This window comes from Erinaceus europaeus, chromosome 16 (assembly GCF_950295315.1).
Source record: "Erinaceus europaeus chromosome 16, mEriEur2.1, whole genome shotgun sequence".
Taxonomy (NCBI): Eukaryota; Metazoa; Chordata; class Mammalia; order Eulipotyphla; family Erinaceidae; genus Erinaceus; species Erinaceus europaeus.
In genome coordinates, this window is record NC_080177.1 from 35,244,123 (window position 1) to 35,268,510 (window position 24,388).

At 38.4% G+C, this 24,388-nt stretch overlaps 1 non-coding gene across 1 annotated transcript; it reads right to left on the reverse strand.

The window, feature by feature from the left end:
- Positions 1 to 688: 688 nt before the first annotated feature.
- On the reverse strand, positions 689 to 794 carry LOC132533594 (U6 spliceosomal RNA). Its single transcript, XR_009545457.1, has one exon. It is a non-coding gene; the product is annotated as a U6 spliceosomal RNA (small nuclear RNA).
- Positions 795 to 24,388: the final 23,594 nt, after the last annotated feature.

Sequence of the window (24,388 nt, forward strand, 5' to 3'; positions counted from 1 at the left end):
CACTCCATAACTTTAAATTCAGTTGCCATTATTTTTGTATTAACTAATAATAGTCTTCTATACCACTAGGGAAAGACAGAAACAGGCTTATGTCTAGCAGAGAAGCAACTATAGAATCCAGAATTCCCATCTTCTGCACCACCCAAAAAATTTTGGTTCAATCTCCCAGAGGGTAGAATGATAGTTTAGAAGTAAACCAGAAAGCTCTGTACCTTCATTCCACCAGGACCTAAAGCATTGGTCACCAGGAATATAGTTTTTATACCATCAATGACAGAAAAGTGAATCTGGAAAACACTGGAGGAAGCTAGGAACTATTTCTCTTATCTGAGAGGAAAAGGAAAAAAAGGAAAGACACCTGGAAGAAAAAAGGACTTAGAATGGAAGTGAAGGCAGGACTATTTGGAAAAAATGGGGAGAAATATATAAGGAAGAAAGAGGAGAGCGAGAGCGAGTGAGAGAGAGAGAGAGAGGTTATAGAATCAACCTGTATTGGTGACCTTGGGAGAACTACTACAGTTTCCAGTGGAGGGGATGGGACACAGAACTCCGGTGGTATGGACTGTATGGAATTATGGCTCTATTACAATTCTGTAAATCAATATTAAATTACTAATAATAAATAAAAATAGGTGTGATTTCTATTTATTTGCTCTTCACTTTTAAGAAGTTGTTTGGTGATTTTTTTTTTTTTTTGCAACACTTCATGAATTTACGTGTCATCCTTGCTCAGGGGCCAGCTAATCTTCTCTGTATCATACCAATTTCAGTATATGTGCTGCCGAAGCAAGCATGTTTTTTGATGAATTTTATTGGGAAACTTACTGTTGGAAAGTACAAGCAGTCATCACAGGAAAAATTCTCTCTGGCTTTAAAAAATAGATTATATCTATTGGTTATAGAACCATAACACAATGAAGGATATCTGTCTACAAAAACTGAACGTTGTGATATGAAGAATTACAGATTTTCTAGACCAAGGGAGGGTAAGTAGGAGTGTGGGAAAATGGATGGATAGCTAATAAAAATTAACTGGAAATAGATTGTCAAATATATAAAATGTATGGTGAAAACAAAGGAAATACCTTTTACAAAGCATAGAATTCTTGTACAGGACATAAATGTAACAACCACAGAAAGAATAATTCATATATGAAACCTTAAGAAATTTTACATATCTCTCTGAAAAACACTAATAAATTAAGAAGGCACACCAAGAAATAGGAAAAAAATACTTGCCAAGTATATACCTTATAAAAGGTCTTCTATTTTGAATATATAAGAAAAATTATGGGCTGGGTGGTGGTGCACGTGGATAAGCACACAGATTTCAATGTACAAGGACCCAGGTTCAAGGACCCAGTCCCCACCTGCAGGGGGAAAGCTTTCTGAAGCAGTGCTGCAGGTGTCTCTCTGTGTCTCTTCCTCTCTATCTCTCGTTTCCCTCCCAATTTCTAACTATCTCCATACAATAAATAAATAAATGTAATAAAAATTTATAAGAAAAATTACATGTGAAGAATTTTTTAAAGAACAGGTAACATATTTGAACACATGTTCACTAAAATGATGGCAGAATGACAAGTGAGCATATGAGACACGTAGTAACATTAGTTCTGATGACAATGCAAATCAAGTTACAATGAAATACTATTATGTAGTACTAGAACAGATTGGTAAAATTGGGGGAAAGACTGACAATAGTATCAACTCTCTATAAAAAAATGAAAAAAATGACTTACATTCCTCTCAGGGAATCTTGAAAAACTGAGGAAAATGCACAAAATATATTTTCAGAAGTTAGAAAAATAACATGGGGTTATGAACGGTAGGAAAAGGGCATAGGGGCTGGGCAATGTCACAGTTGAACCACCACATAATTATGCTCCAGGACCCAGGTTCAAACCCATACTCGACACCTGTAAGGGAGAAGCTTCATGAGTGGTGAAGCAGGTCTGCAGGTATCTCTCTTTCTTTACCCCTCTGTTTCTATCCTGCCCATCTCAATTTCTCTTTATCCTATAAAATAAAAAATCTAAATAAAGGGGGGGGGAGAAAAAGAGTATAAACAAGGTGAATTTACAGTTTACAGTATGGACTCCAGATTGTGGTATGAGAAGGTCTCCCAGATAGAGCCCCACAATCTTCCCATATTGGAGAGAAAGAGATTAGAACTTCAAGAGGTTGGGGTACTATAATTTATATATTTAAATACTAGAGAAAATGTTCTACATAGAAGAAAACATACTAAAATCTGAAGAAAGGTCAAATGGGAGTCCACATGAGACTTCCAGGGTGGGTATTAGTAAACATATTTGTGAGGGAAAGCTATCTGAGATTATGAAGTCACTGATAGAAGTAAGCAGAATAATTGCCAGAGTTCACATGATGCTGGAAATGGTTCTTTTTTTCACCAACCAGAGGGAAATAATTTATGACATCTATTCCCTTCTGAAACCTCTGGCCTTTTTTCTTTCTAAGTAGCCAACCCCCCCACCCCACCCCCACATAGCTAATTAAATAATAAAAAATAAATAAATAAAAAACTCTTTCCTTTCAACGCTCTTTTATTACTGTTCTTTTTCTTATCTTTTTCTTTTTTCTCTCTTTCTTTTTTTTTCTTTTTCTCATTCTTGTCATCCTTTCTTCCTTAATCCTACAGCTTCCAAAGCCACAGGCCCCATCCCCCACACCACCAAACAGTGTGCTTTCACTGAATTCACTGATACACGTTTGGGAATTATTTTGGGGAAGAATTCTGATTCAGAGTAGACTCTCACTGCGAGTATCTCTGCTCAACTTCCCTTCCTCCTTTAGCTACCCCTAGAATATACAGTGGAAAGTAGATTTGCATAACTGTCTATTCCAGCTATCCTTGTCTAGTCCTGAGGGGTTTTTTTATTTGTTTTTATTTTTTTCTTTCTTAACAATCAGCTGCCTCTGCTCACGAGGTTTGAGGTAATCTGGGACAGGGTTTTTTTTTTTTTACCCAGCACTATTTTATTATTAATATTATATAAAGGCATATATTTTCCCCCTACTTTAGGTTGATCAGAATTAACTCTTAGGGTATCTTTCATTGCTAGGGTAGTGGGCATCTTATCTATTGTGGGAGGAACTTGTCTCGTTACTCCTATCTCCTCTACAGACTCTCCCCTTCCTCCTCCTCCTAGGTAATTAAAAAAATTAAATTAAATTAAATTAAAAATAAAGTAACCTAAAAAAAAACTTTCCTTTCACTGCTCTATAATTACAGCTCTTTTTCTTATCTTTTCTCTCTTCTCTCTCTTGTTGTTGTTTTTTTTTTAATCTTGACATACACTTCTTCCTTCTTCTTTGCCTTTCTGAATTTGTGAATTATTTTGGGGAAGAAATCTGACTCAGAATGTACTCTCTATGTGTGTATCTCTGCTCTACTTCCCTTTCCCCTCTTGTTACCCCTAGAATATACAGTGGATACTAGATTTGTGTAACTGTCTATTCTTGCTATCCCTTCTTTCTTTTCTCTTTCTTCTTCACTGGGATTTGGTTACTATTTTTTCATGGACTGGAGAAATTGTTTGGCTAACTGGTAGTGATTAAACTGCTTCAATACTTGCTTCAGTTGCTACTGTAATTCCTGCGGTTGGTGAGTGCAATTGTCATAAAGGTATTTAGTACAGTGTTGCTTGTACTCAAGACACAACAACTGAGGAACAACAGAGCATAAAAAAAGAAACACATAAATCAAAAAATGGGTAGATCAAAAACAAATAAAACTGCTACTCCAATGAATGAAGACAAGAGCCCAGAAGAAACTACATATCAGCCAGGAGTAACAATAAATAAGAAAAGTATGCAAGCAATAATAAACTTATTAATCACAGAAATGAAAACAACACTGGAGGAAAGGAATGGCAGTATTAGGGAAACAACAGTTGAGACCCCCAAGGAAAATACTGATTATCTTGAGGCAATTAGAGAACTGAAAGCTGAAATAGCTGTAATGAAGAAAGAAGCTGAGGCAAGGGAAAGCAGACTAACAGAAGCAGAAAACAGAATTAGTCAGACAGAGGATGAGTTAGAGAAAACTAAGAAAGAGGTAAAAGACCTCAAAAAGAGATTGAGAGACACCGAAAACAACAACAGAGACATATGGGATGATCTCAAAAGAAGTAACATTCGCATAATTGGCCTACCAGAGGAAGAAAGAGAGGGAGGGGAAGCAAAAATTCTAGAGGAAAGAATAGAAGAAAACTTCCCAGACCTGAATAACAGAAAGGACATCAAGATTCAAGAGGCCCGGAGAGTTCCAAACAGAATCAACCAGACCTGAAGACACCAAGACACATCATAGTCACAATGAGAAGAAGTAAGGATAAAGAAAGGATCCTAAAGGCTGCAAGAGAGAAACAAAAAGTCACATACAGGGCAACCCATAAGATCGTCTGCAGACTTCTCCACTCAAACTCTAAAAGCCAGAAGAGAATGGTAAGATATCTATCGAGCCCTGAATGAAAAAGGGTTTCAACCAAGGATAATATATCCTGCTAGGCTTTCATTCAAACTAGATGGAGGGATCAAAACCTTCTTAGACAAACAACAGTTAAAGGAGGCAACCATCACCAAACCGGCCCTGAAAGAGGTTCCAAAAGACCTCTTATAAACAAGAATATCACTATAATACTTGCAATATATCAGAGCAAACAAAAATTTTTTTGAACAATGGCACTACAATACATTAAATCCATAATATCAATAAACGTCAATGGCTTAAACTCACCCATCAAAAGGCACAGAGTGAGAGAATGGATCAGAAAACATAACCCAACCATATGCTGCTTGCAAGAATCCCACCTGACACAACAAGATAAACACAGACTTAAAGTGAAAGGATGGAAAACTATCATACAGGCTAACGGACCACAAAAAAGGGCAGGAACAGCCATTCTCATCTCAGACACAATAGATTTTAAATTAAATAAGTAATAAAAGATAGGCAAGGACATTACATAATGATTAGAGGATCAATCAGCCAAGAAGACTTAACAATTATTAACATCTATGCACCCAATGAGGGACCATCTAAATACATCAAGCACTTACTGAAAGAATTTCAAAAATACATCAATAGTAATACAATAATAGTGGGAGATTTCAATACCCCACTCTCACACTTAGACAGATCAACAAAGCAGAGAACCAACAAAGATACAACAGAATTGAATGAAGAGATTGACAGACTAGACCTCTTGGACATTTTCAGAGTCCTTCAACCCAAAAAACTGGAATACACCTTCTTTTCAAATGCACATAACACATACTCAAGGATAGACCACATGTTAGGCCACAAAGACAGTATCAATAAATTCAAGAACATTGAAATCTACCCAGGTATCTTCTCAGACCACAGTGGAGTAAAACTAACATTTAACAACAAACAGAAAATTATTAAAAGTCACAGAATTTGGAAACTAAACAACATACTCCTTAAGAACCACTGGGTCAGAGATTCACTCAAGCAGGAAATTCAAATGTTCCTGGAAACAAATGAAAATGAAGACACAACCTATCAAAATATTTGGGACACAGCTAAAGCAGTACTGAGAGGGAAACTTATAGCCATACAATCACATATTAAACACAAAGAAGAAGATCAAATGAACGACCTTACTGCACACTTCAAGGACTTAGAGGAAGAGGAACAAAGGAACCCTAAAGCAACCAGAAGGACAGAAATCACTAAAGTTTGAGCAGAAATAAACAACATCGAAAATAAAAGAACCATACAAAAGATCAATGAAGCCAAATGTTGGTTCTTTGAAAGATTAAACAAAATTGACAAACCCTGAGCAGGACTCACCAAACAAAAAAGTGAGAAGACTCAAATTAATAGAATTGTAAACGATGGAGGAGATATCACAACTGACACCACAGAAATCCTGAGAATCCTGCGAAACTTCTATAAAGAACTATACACCACCAAGGTAGAGAATCTGGAAGAAATGGAACAATTCCTAGAAACACATGCCCTTCCAAAACTGAACCAAGAAGAACTACAAAATCTAAATGCACCAATCACAGACAAAGAAATTGAAACCGTTATTAAGAATCTCCCCAATAAAAAAGTCCTGGACCAGATGGCTTCATAAACAAATTCTACAAAACTTTCAGGAAACAGTTAGTACCCATACTTCTCAAGCTTTTCCATAAGATTGAAGAAACAGGAATACTCCCTTCCACCTTCTATGAAGCCAACATCACCCTGATACCAAAAGCTGATAGGGACGGAACAAAAAAGGAAAACTACAGACCAATTATCTCTGATGAACATAGATGCCAAAATATTAAACAAGATCTTGGCCAACCGGATATAGCAACATATCAAAAAGATTGTTCATCACGACCAAGTGGGATTCATCCCAGGAATGCAAGCCTGGTTCAACATCCGTAAGTCAATCAATGTCATTCACCACATCAATAAAAGCAAAGCCAAAAACTACATGATTATCTCAATAGATGCAGAGAAAGCCTTTGACAAAATCCAACACCCATTCATGCTCAAAACTGTACAAAAATGGGAATAGATGGGAAATTCCTCAAGATAGTGGAGTCTATATATAGCAAACCTACAGCCAACATCATACTCAATGGACAGAAGCTGAAAGCATTCCCCCTCAGATCAGGGACTAGACAGGGCTGTCCACTGTCACCGTTACTCTTCAACATAGTATTGGAAGTTCTTGCCATAGCAATCAGGCAAGAGAAAGGAATCAAAGGAATACAGATTGGAAGGGAAGAAGTCAAGCTCTCACTATTTGCAGATGATATGATAGTATACATAGAAAAACCTAAAGAATCCAGCAGAAAACTACTGGAAGTTATTAGGCAATATAGCAAGGTATCAGGCTACAAAATCAATGTACAAAAATCAGTGGCATTTCTTTATGCAAACACTAAATCTGAAGAAGAAGACATCCAGAAATCACTCCCATTTACTGTTTCAGCAAAATCAATCAAATACCTAGGAATAAAGTTGACTAAAGAAGTGAAAGACTTGTATACTGAAAACTATGAGTCGCTACTCAAGGAAATAGAAACTGATACCAAGAAATGGAAAGATATCCCATGCTCATGGATTGGAAGAATAAATATCATCAAAATGAATATTCTCCCCAGAGCCATATACAAATTTAATGCAATTCCCATCAAAGTTCCACCAAGAGAATATTAAGAGAATAGAACAAACACTACAATCATTTATCTGGAACCTGAAATCACCTAGAATTGCCAAAGCCATCTTGAGGAAAAGAAACAGAAATGGAGGCATCACACTCCCAGACCTTAAACTATATTATAAAGCCATCATCATCAAAACAGCATGGTACTGGAACAAAAATAGGCACACAGACCAGTGGAACAGAATTGAAAGCCCAGAAATAAATCCCCACTCCTATGGACATCTAATCTTTGATAAGGGGGCCCAAAGGATTAAATGGAAGAAGGAGGCTCTCTTCAATAAATGGTGCTGGGGAAACTGGATTGTAGCATGCAGAAGAATGAAATTGAACCACTTTATCTCACCAGAAACAAAAATCAACTCCAAATGGATCAAAGACCTAGATATCAGACCAGAAACAATCAAATACTTAGAGGAAAATATTGGTAAAACAGTTTCCCACCTACACCTCAAGGACATCTTTGATGAATCAAACCCAATTGCAATGAAGACTAAAGCAGAAGCAAACCAATGGGACTACATCAAATTGAAAAGCTTCTCCATATCCAAAGAAACTATTAAACAAACAAAGAGAGCCCTCACAGAATGGGAGAATATCTTCACATGCCAGACATCAGACAAGAAACTAATCACCAAAATATATAAAGAGCTCAGCAAACTTAGCACCAAAAAAGCAAATGACCCCATCCAAAAATGGGCAGAGGATATGAACAAAACATTCACCTCAGAGGAGATCCAAAAGGCTAACAAACATATGAAAAACTGCTCTAGGTCACTGATTGTCAGAGAAATGCAAATTAAGACAACACTAAGATACCACCTCACTCCTGTAAGAATGGCATACATCAAAAAGGACAGCAGCAACAAATGCTGGAGAGGTTGTGGGGACAGAGGAACCCTTTTACATTGCTGGTGGTTCACTTTCTAACAAAGTCCCAAAACCTAGATATACACCAGTTTCTGTGAGAGACAGCATATGTTCACACGTATCCATAAACTACTGCAAAATATATACCTGAAAGCAGAAGTACACTAGAGTTTGCAGTGAGTACCCCCCCCAACACTTCCTCTCCACTATTCCAACCTTTGGGTCCATGACTGCTCAACAATTTGTTTGGCTTTGTATGTTAACTCTCTTTTCAGTTACCAGGTTCCAGATGTCATCAGGATGCCGGTCAGGCTTCCCTGGACTGAAGACCCCACCAATGTTTCCTGGAGCTCCGCTTCCCCAGAGACCCACCCTACTAGGGAAAGAGAGAGGCAGACTGGGAGTATGGACTCACCAGTCAATGCCCATGTTCAGCGGGGAAGCAATTACAGAAGCCAGACCTTCCACCTTCTGCATCCCACAATGACCCTGGGTCCATGCTCCCAGAGGGATAGAGAATGGGAAAGCTATCAGGGGAGGGTGTGGGATATAGAGATTGGGTGGTGGGAATTGTGTGGACTTGTACCCCTCCTACCCTATGGTTTTGTTAATTAATTCTTAAATTAAAAAAAATAGTAAACGACAAAGAAAAAAAAAAGAAACGAAAAGAAAAGAAAAGAAAAGAAAAGAAAAGAAAGAAAAGAAAATTGGGGCCAGGCAGTGGAGCACACAATGAAGTGCTCACCTTATCATGTGCAAGGTTGAAGCTCCTAGTCCCCACCTGCAAGAGGCAAGCTTAATGAAAGGTGACTGCAGCTGTCTCTCTCTGTTCCATTTTAACTACCACTTCCCTCTAAATTTCTCCCTATCTTATCAAGTAAAAGAAAACTAAAATATAAAAAAGAAAATATAACTGAAAAAAGAAAACTATCATCAAAATATTTCAAATATGAGAATTATAAATCTACAGCTCCAAGAATCAACAGAAACCAAGCAAAATAAACATAAAGGAAACCATGCCAAGGCACAATACTGCTAAATTGCTAGAAAAAGAAAGTCTTAATAGAATCAGGGGGAGGGTAATTACACCCAGAGGAACAGATATAAGAATGATACCAAACTTCCCTTCAGAAACACAGAAGCCTAAAGACAGTAAAGTAAAGCCAAGTATTTTTAATAATGAGAGAGATTTGGGAGGGGAAGAAAAAGAGAGATGGCAACTTAGAAATTTTAATTTATCAAAAAAGTCTCTCTCAAAATAAAAGCTGAGTAACTCTATCATCGACAGACCTATAGTCTAAGAGATATTAAAAGGGGACAGAGAAATAGCACAGTGACTATGCAAATAACTTTCATGCCTGAGATTCTCAGGTCCAAAGTTCAATCCCTAGCTCCACCACAAGCCAGAGCTCAGCATTTTTCTGGTAAAATAAATAAATAAACATTAAAATTAAAACAATAAATTAACATTTAAAATACGAAAGTAATCCAGAGGGACTAAGAATGATGCTAGATGGAAATCTGCATCTATGTGAGAGAATAAAAATTACTATAATGGGCATGTATGCATGTGGGAAAGTATAAGAGCTCTTTTCATCAGACACTTAGAGGAAAATATTGGCAGAACTCTCTTTCACATAAATTTTAAAGACATCTTCAATGAAATGAATCCAATTACAAAGAAGACAAAGGCAAGCATAAACCTATGGGACTACATCAAATTAAAAAGTTTCTGCACAGCAAAAGAAACCACTACCCAAACCAAAAGACCCCTCACAGAATGAGAGATCTTTACATGCCATACATCAGACAAAAATCTAATAACAAAATATATAAAGATCTTGCCAAACTCAACAACAAGAAAACAAATAACCCTATCCAAAAATAGGTAGAGGACATGGACAGAGTATTCACCAAAGAAGAGACCCAAAAGGCTGAGAAAATGCCCCAAGTCTTAGATTGTCAGAGAAATACTAATTAAGACAACAATGAGATACCACTTCACTCCTGTGAGACTATCATAGCAGCAGCAAATGCTGGAGAGGTTGTGAGGTCAAAGGAACCCTCCTGCACTGCTGGTGGGAATGTCAATTGGTCCAACCACTATGGAGAGCAGTCCGGAGAACTCTCAGAAGGCTAGAAATGGACCTACCCTATGACCCCTCAATTCCTCTCCTGGGGATATATCCTAAGGAACCCAACACACTCATCCAAAAAGATTTGTGTATACCTATGTTCATAGCAGCACAATTTGCAATAGCCAAAACCTGGAAACAACCCAGGTGTCCAACAACAGATGAGTGGCTGAGCAAGTTGCGGTATATATACACAATGGAATACTACTCAGGTATTAAAAAATGGTGATTTCACCATTTCAATCCATCTTGGATAGAGCTTGAAGAAATCATGTTAAGTGAAATAAGTCAGAAACAGAAGGATGAATACGGCATGTTCTCACTCTCAGGCAGAAGTTGAAAAACAAGATCAGAAGAGAAAATACAAGTAGAACTTGAACTGGAGTTGGTGTATTGCATCAAAGTGAAAGATTCTGAGGTGGGTGTGGGGGAGAGTACAGGTCCAAAAAAGGATGACAGAGGACCTAGTGGGGGTTGTATATTTATGTGGAAAACTGGGAAATGTTATCCATGTACAAACTATTGTATTTACTGTTGAATGTAAAACAATAATCCCCCAATAAAGAAATTTTTTTAAAAAGAAGCAGTTAAACTGAATATTGTGATATTCATTTCTTTTTTTTTTTGAAAAAAAATTTAAATTATCATTATTTAATGGATAGAGACAGCCAGAGGCCAGGGGGCAAGGGGGTAGAGAGGGAGAAAAACAGGGGGACACCTGCATGCAGCACTGCTTCACCACTCCTGAAGATTTCCCCCTGCAGGTGGGGACCAGGGTCTCTAACCCGGATCCTTTTGCACTGTAATGTGTGTGCTCAACCAGGTGTACCACCACCTGGCCCCTTGATATTAATTTCTTTTTCTCTATTGTATCACTAATAAAAAGTTATTTGGGGGGAATCATCAAAATATTTTGGTGATTAATTAGAATTGTAATACATTATTTCAGAAATCCAAAATCTTCAAACACATCATAAAAGCATACCACCTAAGATCCATATTTTTTTTAAAAACCACCCCTTCACAAGTTGGGCGGTAGCGCAGCAGGTTAAGAGCAGGCGACACAAAGTGCAAGGACCAGCTTAAGGATTCCTGTTCGAGCCCCAGGCTCCCCACCTGTAGGGGAGCCACTTCACAGGCTGTGAAGCAGGTCTGCAGGTGTCTGTCTTTCTCTCCCCAACCCCCGTCTTCCCCTCCTCTGTCCATTTCTCTCTGTCCTATCCAACAACGACGATATTGTTGGGAATAAATAAAAATAAATAAATAAATAAATAAATAACACAAAGATGAAAAGGAAGGTAAATGAAATAAGAATTACTAATGTAATCCCTAGAGCAACCACTAAAGAAATCAGAACAGAAAAAATCAAGGTTAAAAATTCACTAGAGAAGACAGAATACAATGCTAAATAGTAATTACATTAATCCAAAACAAGGCAGGAAAGAAGGAATGTAGAAAGAACTGAGGGACCAGGTGCACCTGGTTAAGTGCACACACTACAGTGTGCATGGACTGGGCTTCAAACCCCTAGTCCCCACCTTCAGGGAGCTAGCTTCATGAGTGGTGAAGCAGGGCTGCAGGTGTCTCTCTGCTTTTCTCCTTATTTTCCCCTTCCCTTCTCAATTTCTCTCTGTCTCTATCCAATACTAAATAAAGAAAATTTAATTAAGAATATTTAAAAATAAAGAAAAAGAAAGAACCAAGAGAATAAAAAAAAAATAGACTTCATACCCAACCATATCAATAATTATACTAAGGGCTAGGTGTATGGCCCTGAGTTTGACCTCTGACACTGGATGAAGTAGCAGAACAGCCCTTTGGTGTCTCTTGCCCCTCCCCCTCTATCGATCTCTCTATCTGAAGAAAGTAAACAAAAGCCCCAAATAAATATAAAGTTTTTTTGAGCAAAAAACAAAGCCCAAACACATGCTGTTTAAAAATGGTGCACTTTAAAGATAACAAATAAACACCTAGTAAAATTTAAAGGAATGCAAATTTCTATATCAGGAATGCTTGAAGAGCTGTCTCTATAGATCCTATAGATATTCAAAGGAACATGTTGGTGATTTTTATATAGTAGACTGACAACCTAGCATTGCATCATAACTGGCTGAATGAGTTCTTTCAGTGAAATAACCAAAAGTTTACTGTAAATCATAGATTGTGCTAAGTAATCTCTGTAAATCCTTTAAGTAATCCCACAGCTCGATCATATAGATACTTTTGTTCATTTTCTACAGAAAAGACAAAGCTTAGAGAGTGTAATTGACTTGGCCAAGGTTATACAGTTCATTTTTACCAGTAGCACTTACTTATTGGACTCATATCTTGGGAATATTCCTCATCTCATTAGATGAACCTAAATGTATATATTATATTTTAAAGGAAGAACAGGATTTTCTTCTGAAACAATTTGACAGTCTGAAGGTCTTGAAGGAAAAGCTACTCACTGAATTACTGCCACTGTTGCCATGGAAACCTGAAGAGATATTATGTACATATCAGTACTACAACTCCAGCTTTTAATAGCTGCAGAATATAACCACAGGCTGCTGGCTCCTCATGGTGAGCTCCCTAAAAAATTCATCTAATAAAGAAATCTCAGCTCTTTTAATATAAAAAAAAATCCCAATTCACACAGCAAACAGAACTTTGCCAGATGGTGTGAATAAAATTTCTTTTTCTGAACCGCTGCTCCTCCTCTGCTTGCTAAGAAGTGAACCAAGACAAAACAATTAAATAATACTGGCAAGAAAGAACAAGAGGTTAAAATGCATTGGATGCATGTGCTCTCAGAATTAGATCAGGAGTTAGGGGCCGCATGGTGGTGCACCTGGTTGAGTGCACATGATACAGTGCACAAGGACTCAGGTTTGAGCCCCCAGTCCCCACCTGCAGGGGGAAAGCTTCGCGAGTGGCGAAGCAGGGCTGTAAGTGTCTGTCTCTCTCCCTGTCTCCTCCTCCCCTCTTGATTTCTGGCCATCTCTATCCAATAAATAAAGACAATTTTTAAAAATATTATAAGTTAATAGGAGTGTATATTAACACCATTCCTACAACCAAAAAATCTGTGTCCCTACCCCCACCTTAATATAGTGAAGCAGAAAATCTGCCCTCACTCTCCACTCAGAGTTTTTTACTTTGGTGAAATACCTCAAACTCAGTCAAATTCTGCTTTGCATTTCCCTTCCCATTATTTCTTCTCAACTTCTGTTTTTGAGTGGGATCATCCCGTACTCATCTTTCTCTTTCTGACTTAACTCACAACATAATCGCTTCTAGCTCCATGCAAGATAGGTCAGAGAAGGTGGGTTCATTATTCTTAATAGCTGAGTAGTATTCCATTGAGGATATATACCACAACTTTCTCAACCATCCATCTATTGTTGGGCACCTGGGTTGCTTCCAGGTTTTGGCTATTACAAACTGTGCTGCTATGAACATAGGTGTCATCTTTTTGGATGGGTGTGAACACTATATAAGATATAGCTGTATGTAAATAGTATTAAATGGCATAAATCATAGTAATTTCTCATATGATACAGCAAATCCTAACCATGGGATTTTCAAAGTAAACCAAGTTCCCAAAAAATTGGTTATCATAACTATTTATTGTCTTCTCAAACTCAAATACAGCAGGAATCTTCCCCATTCTTTGTAAAAACCCATGTTATCTCATAGTCTTGCAACCTCTGGGGTACAGCTTGCTTCCTTACACACTTGTCTTGATCCATACCATTTGATACTGCATCTGTTAAGCTCAACCAAATCAAAGTAACCAGTGCTACTTGACACATTTCACCTTGGATTGTGTCCACGGATGCCAGGTGTGGGATGTCAACCCTTCAGCTCCAGCACTCTGTTCCTAGCTCATAGGACTTCTCAATTCCATATCAGGAGGTGCACTTCCTAACAAAGTCACAGAACCTAGAGATAGACCAGGATCCATGCAACAGAACACATGCGAACATGTATCCATAAATTAAGGGAAAATATATCTTAATGTAAAAGCGCACAATAGTTTGCAGTGACTCAATAAGTATATCAAGCAAGTAGAAAGACCTAAATAAGACACTTTTTAAATTAGGTACTATAAAGTACTTAATCAAATAGTTTCTTCTTAGACCTAGATACTTTCCTCACCTACTTCCTATTTCACTTCCCTCAATCACACCAAGGCTAATCTTGCTAGATAAAGAAAGGAATGCAAAAGCTGGATCATGGAAAGAGACCAATATACATTAATGATGGCCACTACCAGGCCACCCCATCATCCAGGGCCCTTGTCAGGGAATCCAGGGATTCCCAGATAGACATGACAGGCCTAGACCTCTAACAAATCCCTCTCTCCACTGTAACTGGTCATCTCCATAAGGAACAGCATCATGGACCCTTCTGTGGGCCTCTACAGGAACTTGCCCTCAACGTGGGTCAACACTGGTAGGGACTGCCCCATTCTCCAAATGGAGGTTGAGTCAACAGTCAGCCAGGAAGATGGGTCATGAAATGAGTGTAGCCTAGAGAGTAGCTAACAAATATGGGGAAAGTATACAAATATTGTTAACTGTAAACCTCATTAATTTGATCTGGGACCCATATTTAGCACAGGAGCCTGTGTAACCTCTGTATCCCTGTAGGTCCTAGCTTGCATTCTGTGGTCAACCCCACCTCTCCTGACCTCTCTCCCACTAGGGAAAGACAGAAACAGGCTGGGAATATGAATCAACCTGCCAACGTCCATGTCTAGTGGAGAAGCAATTACAGAAGCTCGACTTTCCACCTTCTGCACCCCATAATGATGCTGAGTCTATGCCCTCAGAGGGATAAAGAACAGGAAAGATTTCAATGGAGGGGGTGAGATACAGAACTCTGGTGGTAGGAATTCTGTGGAATTACACTCCTCCTATCCTGTGGTCTTGTTGATCATTATTAAATCAATCAACGCACACACACACACACACACACACACACACAGAGAAGAGAAAGAGGCATGACCCAGTGTGACATGCGTGAATATGAGTGGGGGTGAATGACTTGGAAGAACTGTAAATAAAATGTCTAACACTCTGGGATGCGACAGGGATATGACACAGAAAAGCAAGTTTCAGTTTGTGAAAATGAAAGGGAAATTTAATAAGCAGTCAAGAGATACAGAGGGCATTCTTGGCAGACTCTATGGCACTTATAAAGATCCATGAGAGAAAATTGTAAGTAGTCAGTGTGAAGTAGTAAGTGGCAAGAAAAAAGTAAATAAATAAAAGTTAGGCTAGGGCTAGGACAGAGAGAGGTGAGTCATATTTTCAGACCTAGTAAGAAGTTACTTTATATTTAATGTCTAGAAAGGAGAGGAGAACCTAGTTTAGAGACCACTGGTCAGTAATTTGGATCTGTAGATTTCCAGTTTGGTTGGCCTCCTCTAACACATGCCTTCTTCCCTTCATCCCATTGTCCAGGAGGCTGAATTGAAGGAGTTCTTTCATTTGCCCTCTTGTCCTCTAACTTTCAGTTGGATTTGACAAGTGAGAAACAACAGAAGTTAATTCAAAAAGAAAGAGGGTTTGAGAATATGAGACCAGCTAGATATTTATTATTCCAATTCCCTATCTGTGGAGGCCAGTGTTGGCTTTATGTTTCTGTTTGGTGGTAGATCTCCAGAGAACTGTTGAGGTTTTTCTCTCTCTCCTAAATTTTCACTTTCTCTTGTTCCTCTAGTTCCCAGAAACTATTATTACCCATCTCCATTCAAACACACAAGTAGTAGGGAAAGTCAACTACCTACAAGGTCTTAACACTGCTCCTATGATTTCCCTACACTACATTCATTGTAAAAAAAAAAAAATTCTTTTGTTATATTCTAAAATTATGAGATAATTACACCAACTCCTGCCAGAATCCTGCCTAATATAGTCACTGAACACCACCCTCCCTTAAACCATCTTTCTTCACAATTCTTACAACTTTTCTATATAAGCTGAAACCACTCAAATTTCCAGGAAGAATGATGGAGCTGTTTATGGTAGTAAGATCACGTGACTAGTATATCAAAGATCTCAATCTGATGAATTTAAATAAAGTCAGATAATAAAAGTAAATTATTGCACCATGATGGGGAGATAACATAGTGCTTATGCAAAAAGATATTCCTGCCTCATGGCTTTGAGATGCACAGTTCAATCCCCAGCACCACCATAAGCCAGAGCTTGAGTTCTGGGTTAATAGTGCGCCACTATGTTCCATCGCTGGGGAGCCAGAGACGACCCGAACTGCCCCTGCGGTTACAGACAGACTATGACCCACATGGTCAACGACTGCCACCTCTCCAGATTCAAAGGAGGTCTCGAAACTTTACATCAGGCTCAACCTGACGCTGTTGACTGGCTACGGAAGAAGGGCAAACGCTAGAATAATAATAATAATAAATTCTTATTTCCAATTCTCTTACAAAAGTATTAGGAGAGATAAACTTGTGTATAATTAATAGTAAAACTCACCAGGCTAATCTTTGTCATATTTCCTGGGTACGACATAATTTAAACAAATGGTCCTGACTAGGTTAAAATCATCATTTCCATTGGAAGATTTTGGCTAAAGGATACAAACTACAGGTCAAAAGACTATCAAATTCTGGGGATTTATAGTATAGCATGTGAGTATAGTTAATAATACTGTATTACATACTTCAAAGTTGCTAAGAAAGTAAATCTTAACTGTTCTCACCACTTGAAAGTCTCATGCTGAGTGAGATTAAACCATAAAGAGAAGGACAAATGTCAAATGATCTCACTCATAGGTGGAATTTAATAGCAAAGACAATTAGGGAAAACATAAGGTGAAACTGACTGGGTGTGGTGTTTTGCACCAAAGTAAGAACTCTGGTGAAGGAAGGAAAGAGATAGAGTGGAAGAGCTCTGGGCTCCTGTTGTATGGTGGTGGAAAGGGTCCTAGATTAGAGGAGAGAATGTCTTACACACACCTATTATGGATAGATAAAAAGGTTTAGCTATCTGTTAATAACTGCATTGTAAGCCATTAACCTCCTAATAAAGTGGAAAAGATATTCTCACCATAAAAATGGTTATTATGTCATGAAATAGCTTATGTTATGTACTAGCTAGTGCTATGATAATAATTTTTCAATATACAATGTGTCATATCAATGAGTTGTGTGTCTAAAATTTGCAAAATATAATATGTCAATTATATCTCAGTAAAACTTGGGGGGTGCTACAAAAATCTGGCTTCATTATAAGAAAGTGAAAGCTCATGGAAGTACAGTTTGTGCAAGACTACAGAGCTGGCTCTTATAAGAGGCAGTATTTTTTATTTTTATTTATAAAAAGGAAACACTGAAAAAAGCATAGGATAAGAGGGGTACAACTCCACACAATTCCCACCACCAGAACTCCATATCCCATCTCCTCCCCTGATAGCTTTCCTATTCTTGAACCCTCTGGGAGTGTGGACCCAGTGTCATTATGGGGTGCAGAAGGAGGAAGGTCTGGCTTCTGTAATTGCTTCTCTGCTGAACATGGGCATTGACAAGTCAATTCACACTCTCACTCTGTCTCTCTTTCCCTAGTGGGGCAGGGCTCTGAGGAAGTGGGGCTCTAGGACACATTGGTGGGATCATCTGTCCAGGGAGGTCTGGTTATCATCATGGTAACATCCTGAACCTGGTGGCTAAAAAATAGTTAACATATAAAGCCAAACAAATTGTTGACTAATCATGAACCTAAAGTCTGGAATAGTGCAAATGAAGATTTGGGGTCTCCGCTTTGTAGATAGCTAGTAGGCTTATTTTAGTTATATTGCAAAGGGCCCATGACTACACTATTTTTTCCTGAGCCTGACCTCTGATATGCAGGTGTACTCAAGTTATCTGGGGAGATGATGTCATGGCTAGAAAGCTGGATCAGGGAAGAGAGTAGCTCCCAAATATGGGAAAGGTGTATAAATATTATGGACTGTAGACTCCATCGACTTGATCTGGGACCAATATTCTATGGCAGTATTTTAAGGCATTTCTACATTTTTCCTACAACTTTCAAGAAAAGTAGCAAGCTTATGATTTTTTCATTCTCTCTCTCTCTCTCTCTCTCTCTCTTCCTTTCCTAGGCTATAATTTGGCACCCAGAATCTACAAAGTAAACCTCTGATAAATTACTTTAATTGATCTAAATGTCTAATTTCAAAGAGAAACTCAAATTGTCCATCTAAATCAGGTGTTCAGTCTCACACAGTCAGTCAGTGATACTCAATGTACAAGCATGGCTCCCTGCAATTCACCACTCATTGGGAAGAAGAAGTTTCCAGATAAAGGATACTGGTATAGAGTATGCCTTTGTCATAGAAGATAGTAGGCTCTTGTTAGTATGTCTTTAAATGAATAATTTCATAAGCAGATTGTGCCAAGAAAGACAGATTTAAAGCTCATCTCATCATAAGGTATTTTAGTGCTTTTTTTTTCCTCTTTAAAGAGAAGGAATAATAGCACATTTACAACTCAATTACATTTCTATTATTCTAGTGCTTTTCAGATGAAACATTCTATAGTTCCACAGTGATTTTTCAGGAGGAGTGATGTTGTCACACCTGCTACACAGCTGGGGCCAAGGACTGCCTGCATGCTCCCAGCATGCTCTGGGGTGAGTTTCCATGCCAACCAGCCTAGGAGTGTTTCTATCATATCTACCCACTCCAGGATAGACATTAATAGAATAGGCATATATAAGGAAGAGTAAGAGAAAGGTTGAGTAAATGTACACAATTATTTTTATAGCATGGTGGTCTTAAATTATTCTTTACGCAAGTCCCCTCTATAACACAAAATAATAGGAGACAGATTATAACATCTTTTTTGCTAAGTGTTCAGAGCTCTTTAGAATATGTTATCATATTAGTTCCACAGCATCCTTAAGGGATAATAAATGTGTTATTTTGTAGGTTGGGGAACTAAGGTACAGAGTTGTAAAGTGTCCATCTAATTCACATAGGCTGAGGCAGTGCTAGCTTTGGGATAGAATTCAAGAACACTACCTATAAAGTCTGCATTTTCACTGTACTTTTTGCTTTCCTGTCATCATTAGCTTTAAGCTACAAAGAAAATCAATTTGATACCATTTTAATTAAACACCCTCATTATATTTTGTGTAAATCATAAAATGACAAAATTGGGGGGAATTACATAAACTGTTAAAAAGGTACATGATGCAAATATATTATGATACTTAGATGGAAAATGAGATACATTATCCTTATCAAAGTACTGACTCCATTGTTTTAAGATCATGATATTCATCGCACCTCATTATGTCACATGAAAAGCTACAGTAAAAAAAAAAAAAGACAGCACTCTAATTAATGAATGGAAAAATACCAGAATATCCTTGATGTTTATACAAAAAGTTGCCAATTATTTCAAAAGCACTCAGAAGTCATATTACTATCAGGTATTTTCTAAACCCAGAGCTTTGGATATCCAGAATACTTATCTGGCTACAGAGTAAGTGCCAGGCTAGCATCGCCAGAGAGAGAAGAGACCAGGAACTCGTGGTGGAGCAGGAAAACAAATCTTTATTCATGCAGACGCCCCAGAGTCAAGTGTGAGCACAACAGGTTTGGACCACTTGGAGCTAGCAAAATGGCCGCCTTCCGCTATGCACGCCAGCCCAGCCCTTCTCCAGGTCAGGACGCAGAAGAGAAAGAGAGAGAGAGTGGAAACAGAAGTGACTTTTATAGGTGAATTCCAGAAGTGGCAAGTTGGGACAGAATTGGCTAGAAAAGGGGGTGGAGAAAACAAGGCACTCTGGGAAGGTAGAAAGCTCCTGTAGCAACAGTTGCTAGGGTTTTAGCTAGCAATGAATGGCAGGAATGGGCGATTCCCTGAGGGGGTAATATGGTGGTGGAGGAGTCATTTTTTTTTACTACCCTATTTATTGTATATTAACAAAAAAGAGAGGCAGATAGAAAGAGCACTGTTGGGAGTCGGGCTGTAGCGCAGCGGGTTAAGCACAAGTGGCGCAAAGCACAAGGAGCGGCATAAGGATCCCGGTTCAAACCCCGGCTCCCCACCTGCAGGGGAGTCACTTCACAGGCGGTGAAGCAGGTCTGCAGGTGTCTGTCTTTCTTTCCTCCTCTCTGTCTTCCCCTCCTCTCTCCGTTTCTCTCTGTCCTATCCAACAACGACAACAACAATAATAACTACAACAATAAAACAACAAGGGTAACAAAAGGGAATAAATAAATAAAATAAATATTAAAAAAAAAAAAGAAAGAGCACTGTTAAACTCTTGCTGTATGGTACTGTCAGGATTGAAAGCAAGAGTGACCTCTATGTCCTCAGGCAACTGCTATATATAATATCCACTGGTACCACCTTTTCCTTTTATTTATTTTTATTTTTTTTAATTTTTTATTTAAGAAAGGATTAATGAACAAAAACATAAGGTAGGAGGGGTACAACTCCACACAATTCCCAACACCCAATCTCCATAACCCACCCCCTCCCATGATAGCTTTCCCATTCTCTAACCCTCTGGGACCATGGACCCAGGGTCATTGAGGGTTGCAGAAGGTAGAAGGTCTGGCTTCTGTAATTGCTTCCCCGCTCAACATGAGCGTTGATTGGTCGGTCCATACTCCCAGTCTGCCTCTCTCTTTCCCTAGTAAGGTGTGTCTCTGGGGAAGCTGAGCTCCAGGACACATTGGTGGGGTCTTCAATCCAGGGAAGCCTGGCCAGCATCCTGGTGGCATCTGGAACCTGGTGATTGAAAAGAGAGTTAACATACGAAGCCAAACAATTTGTTGAGCAATCATGGATCCCAAGCTTGGAATAGTGGAGAGGAAGTGTTAGGGAGGTACTCACTGCAAACTCTAGCATACTTCTGCTTTCAGGTATATATTTTGCAGTAGTTTATGGGTACGTGTGAACATAAGCTCTCTCTCACAGAAACTGGTGTATATCTAGGTTATGGGACTTTGTTAGAAAGTGAACTACCTGAGATGAAATTAGAGTGTACTATAAAAGGAAAGGTCTCACCCGAGTAATGAAGCTGAAGGGTTGTCATTCCATACGTGAAGTCTCTGGACACAGTCTGAGGTGAAGCATGTTGAGGTGGCAATCGTTGCGTTGGTTAGGTTGTGATTGGCGGATGCAATATTATTTGGTTTGGATTGGGAGATGCATACGGGAAAGTGGGCCCTATCCAAGGGTTCCAGGACTGGGGGAAGTAGGGGCTCTATAGTGGAGATGTGAGGTTCCTGCTGTCTTAGGGTTCAAAAAGACAATCGATAGTTAATGTTATCATCACATTATTTGGTAATTGGGTTAACTTTGAAAATATATAGGCTGTGTATTTGATATGCGGACTCTCTCAAAAGCCTAGACCAAGTAGATTAGAAGCATCCAATAGCACAGCTATATACAAGATACTGGATACTGTACAGCAAACCATAACAGGAGGAGTCATTTTTAAAACAAAGTAGAAGATTGATACGTAAATAATAATACTCGCATGAAAATATGGTGGTTTGTGGGTCCTGCCTAACTCAACCACATCTGTACAATATCCCAACAAGTAAGTATATGCATATAGACAAAGATTTATTTTTATCTTTTCTGTCATTCCTTTATTACATTTCTTTTTACAATATTAGATGTAGTGACTTTAAGTACTGCTAATTTAAAGCCGTAATTACTTATTACGGCTTTAAATTAGCGGTACATAAGGAGAGAGAGAGAAGCACCACTCCACTTTGGTTATATAGTTGCAGGCCTCAACACTTGCAACTCCTGTGTTCTACATGCTGAGCCACAATTCCAGTCATTCAAATATTTATGGATTTTTAAGTTATACTAATTAGCTTATAATATACCAAGGAGTGAGAAAATATCACTCAAGAACTTCACCTTCTCCTTTGGGAAAGGGAGAACAAGTTTTTAGTCTTATGTAAGATAGTTTCACCATTGTTAGGCAGAGTTATAACCTTGTCACTGTCTTTATTTAAAGAGTGTGATACACAGAAGCGTGAATGGATTTGGTATGGTATATTGTACCAAAGCAAAGTACTCTGGGGGCAAGAAGGGAAGAGAGCAGGTGGAAAGGATGTTGGGGTCCTGGTGCATAATGATAGAAAGGACTTGAGTTGGGGTGAAAGTGCTCCACAGGCACCTACCACAGGAAGGTGAGGAGTCATACCCATGTGCCAACAACTGTGCTATAAACCATTAATTATAGAATAAATGATAAGTGATAAAAATAAAGCATTCTGTTTCAAATGTCAAAGCTTAGAATGCTTGGACTACACATCAACACCAACTTTATTTATTATTTTTTATTGCCACCAGGATTATCACTGGATGCCAGCATTGTGAATCCACTACTCCCAGCAACCACTGACTTCCTTTTTTTTTTTTAAATTATCCGACTTTACTTGATAGAATAGAGAGAAATTCAAATGGGAGGGGGATATAAAGAGTGAGAAAGAGACACCTGCAGACCCAATTTACTACTCGTGAAGTGTCTCTCCTGAAAGTACTAAGTCGGGATCAAACCCAGGTCCTTGGGCATTGTAATGGCTGTGTTCAACAGCATGTGCTATTGAACCACCCACCACTCAATGCCTACCTTAAACTCATTTTGAAGGTAGTTTTATATTAGATACTATATGAAAAATATAAATAGTTTAAATTATTTTCTCAAAAGTTTCAGTAATAAGGGCAAATATTTTAATTATCAGTAAAATGGATTCTAGTAACAAATAACTTAATTATGGAGATGAACAGCAAATAAAAACCCCTAAGCTTGATTTCACTTATATCTACTTCTTTCTTTCCTAATCTCTGAATCTCTGGTGAAAACCAGAGATAATACAAAATAATAATATTTTGAAAGAAATCTGTGTCAGTTATATAAATATGCCTTCAAATTATTCTATAATACTTGTGTTATTAAAAAATGTTCAAATACAGTGTTTTTTTCTAAAATATTTGAAAAATAATTTTTAAAAAATTATGTTAAACTTAAATAGGACTGCCCCACTCTCTGAAGGGGAGCTGGATTATCCTACTCAGCCACTCAAAGGGGACTTGTCCTGTGAAGTGTGCAGCCTAGAATGTTCCCAGCTTTGACCATGATCTGTGAGCTTGGACTGACAGAAACCAAGAGGTTATACAGGCACTTGTGCTAAATATACATTGGACTCTGGGATAGATTGATGTGATAAATAGTTATTTGCCTTTATATATTTGTTCAAGTGTGGCAGCCACTTTTTGCCTTTACCCAGCTCTCAAATTCCATTTTCCACTATAACATCATCCTCCCAGATAACATGGCATGTCCTTCTTTCATGTTAGTTATTAACCTAAAGTCCTGGGTTCCTCAGAACATACCTAAAATAGACAATCTAGCTTCTTTCCACCTGAGGGTCCCTGTTCTCATCTGCTTTGTTTCTACTCTTTGGTCATTGTTTATTTTGTCTTGCTTTATGTTACACTGCCTTATAGCCACCAAGTTCTAGATGCTAGTATGATCCTATCCTGACCTCCTTGGGCAGATGACCTAGCCAACGTGTTCTGAGCCCTATCTTACTAGGGAAAGATATTGACAGGCTAGGTGTATGGATCAACCAGGCAATGCTCATGTCCAGTGGAGAAGCAACTACAGAAGCCAGAACTCCTTTCTTCTATACCCAAAAGGAATTTTGGTTTATAATCCCAGAAAGGAAAAATCTTAGGAGAAGATGACCAAAGGGCTCCGAATCCTACTTCCACCAGTACCCAGAACTTTTGTAACCAGGAACCTTTGTTTTCACCCTATCACTGAGAGGGCAGAGAATCTGAAGAATATCTCAGGAAATCAGGCCTTATTTCCCTTACGCAATAGGGGCACAATCAGAAGTTGTAGTAGGTGTACATGTGGCTTAGAAAAGAAGTAAAGGCAGGTGCTTAGAAGTAAATAAAAATGGGCACCAGCTTCCATATAGGGGCACCCATCTTTGCCCAAATGGTCCACATGCTTCTTTGGTTCATGTCTTTTCATTTTCCTAATTAAAGGTTTTAAATAATGGGATAAAAAGAAAATATGAGGAATACTTAGAGTTGTGGAGGTGGAGTGGGCAGAGAAACCTTTAAGAGTGAAATAAAAATCATTCATATGAATCTTATAA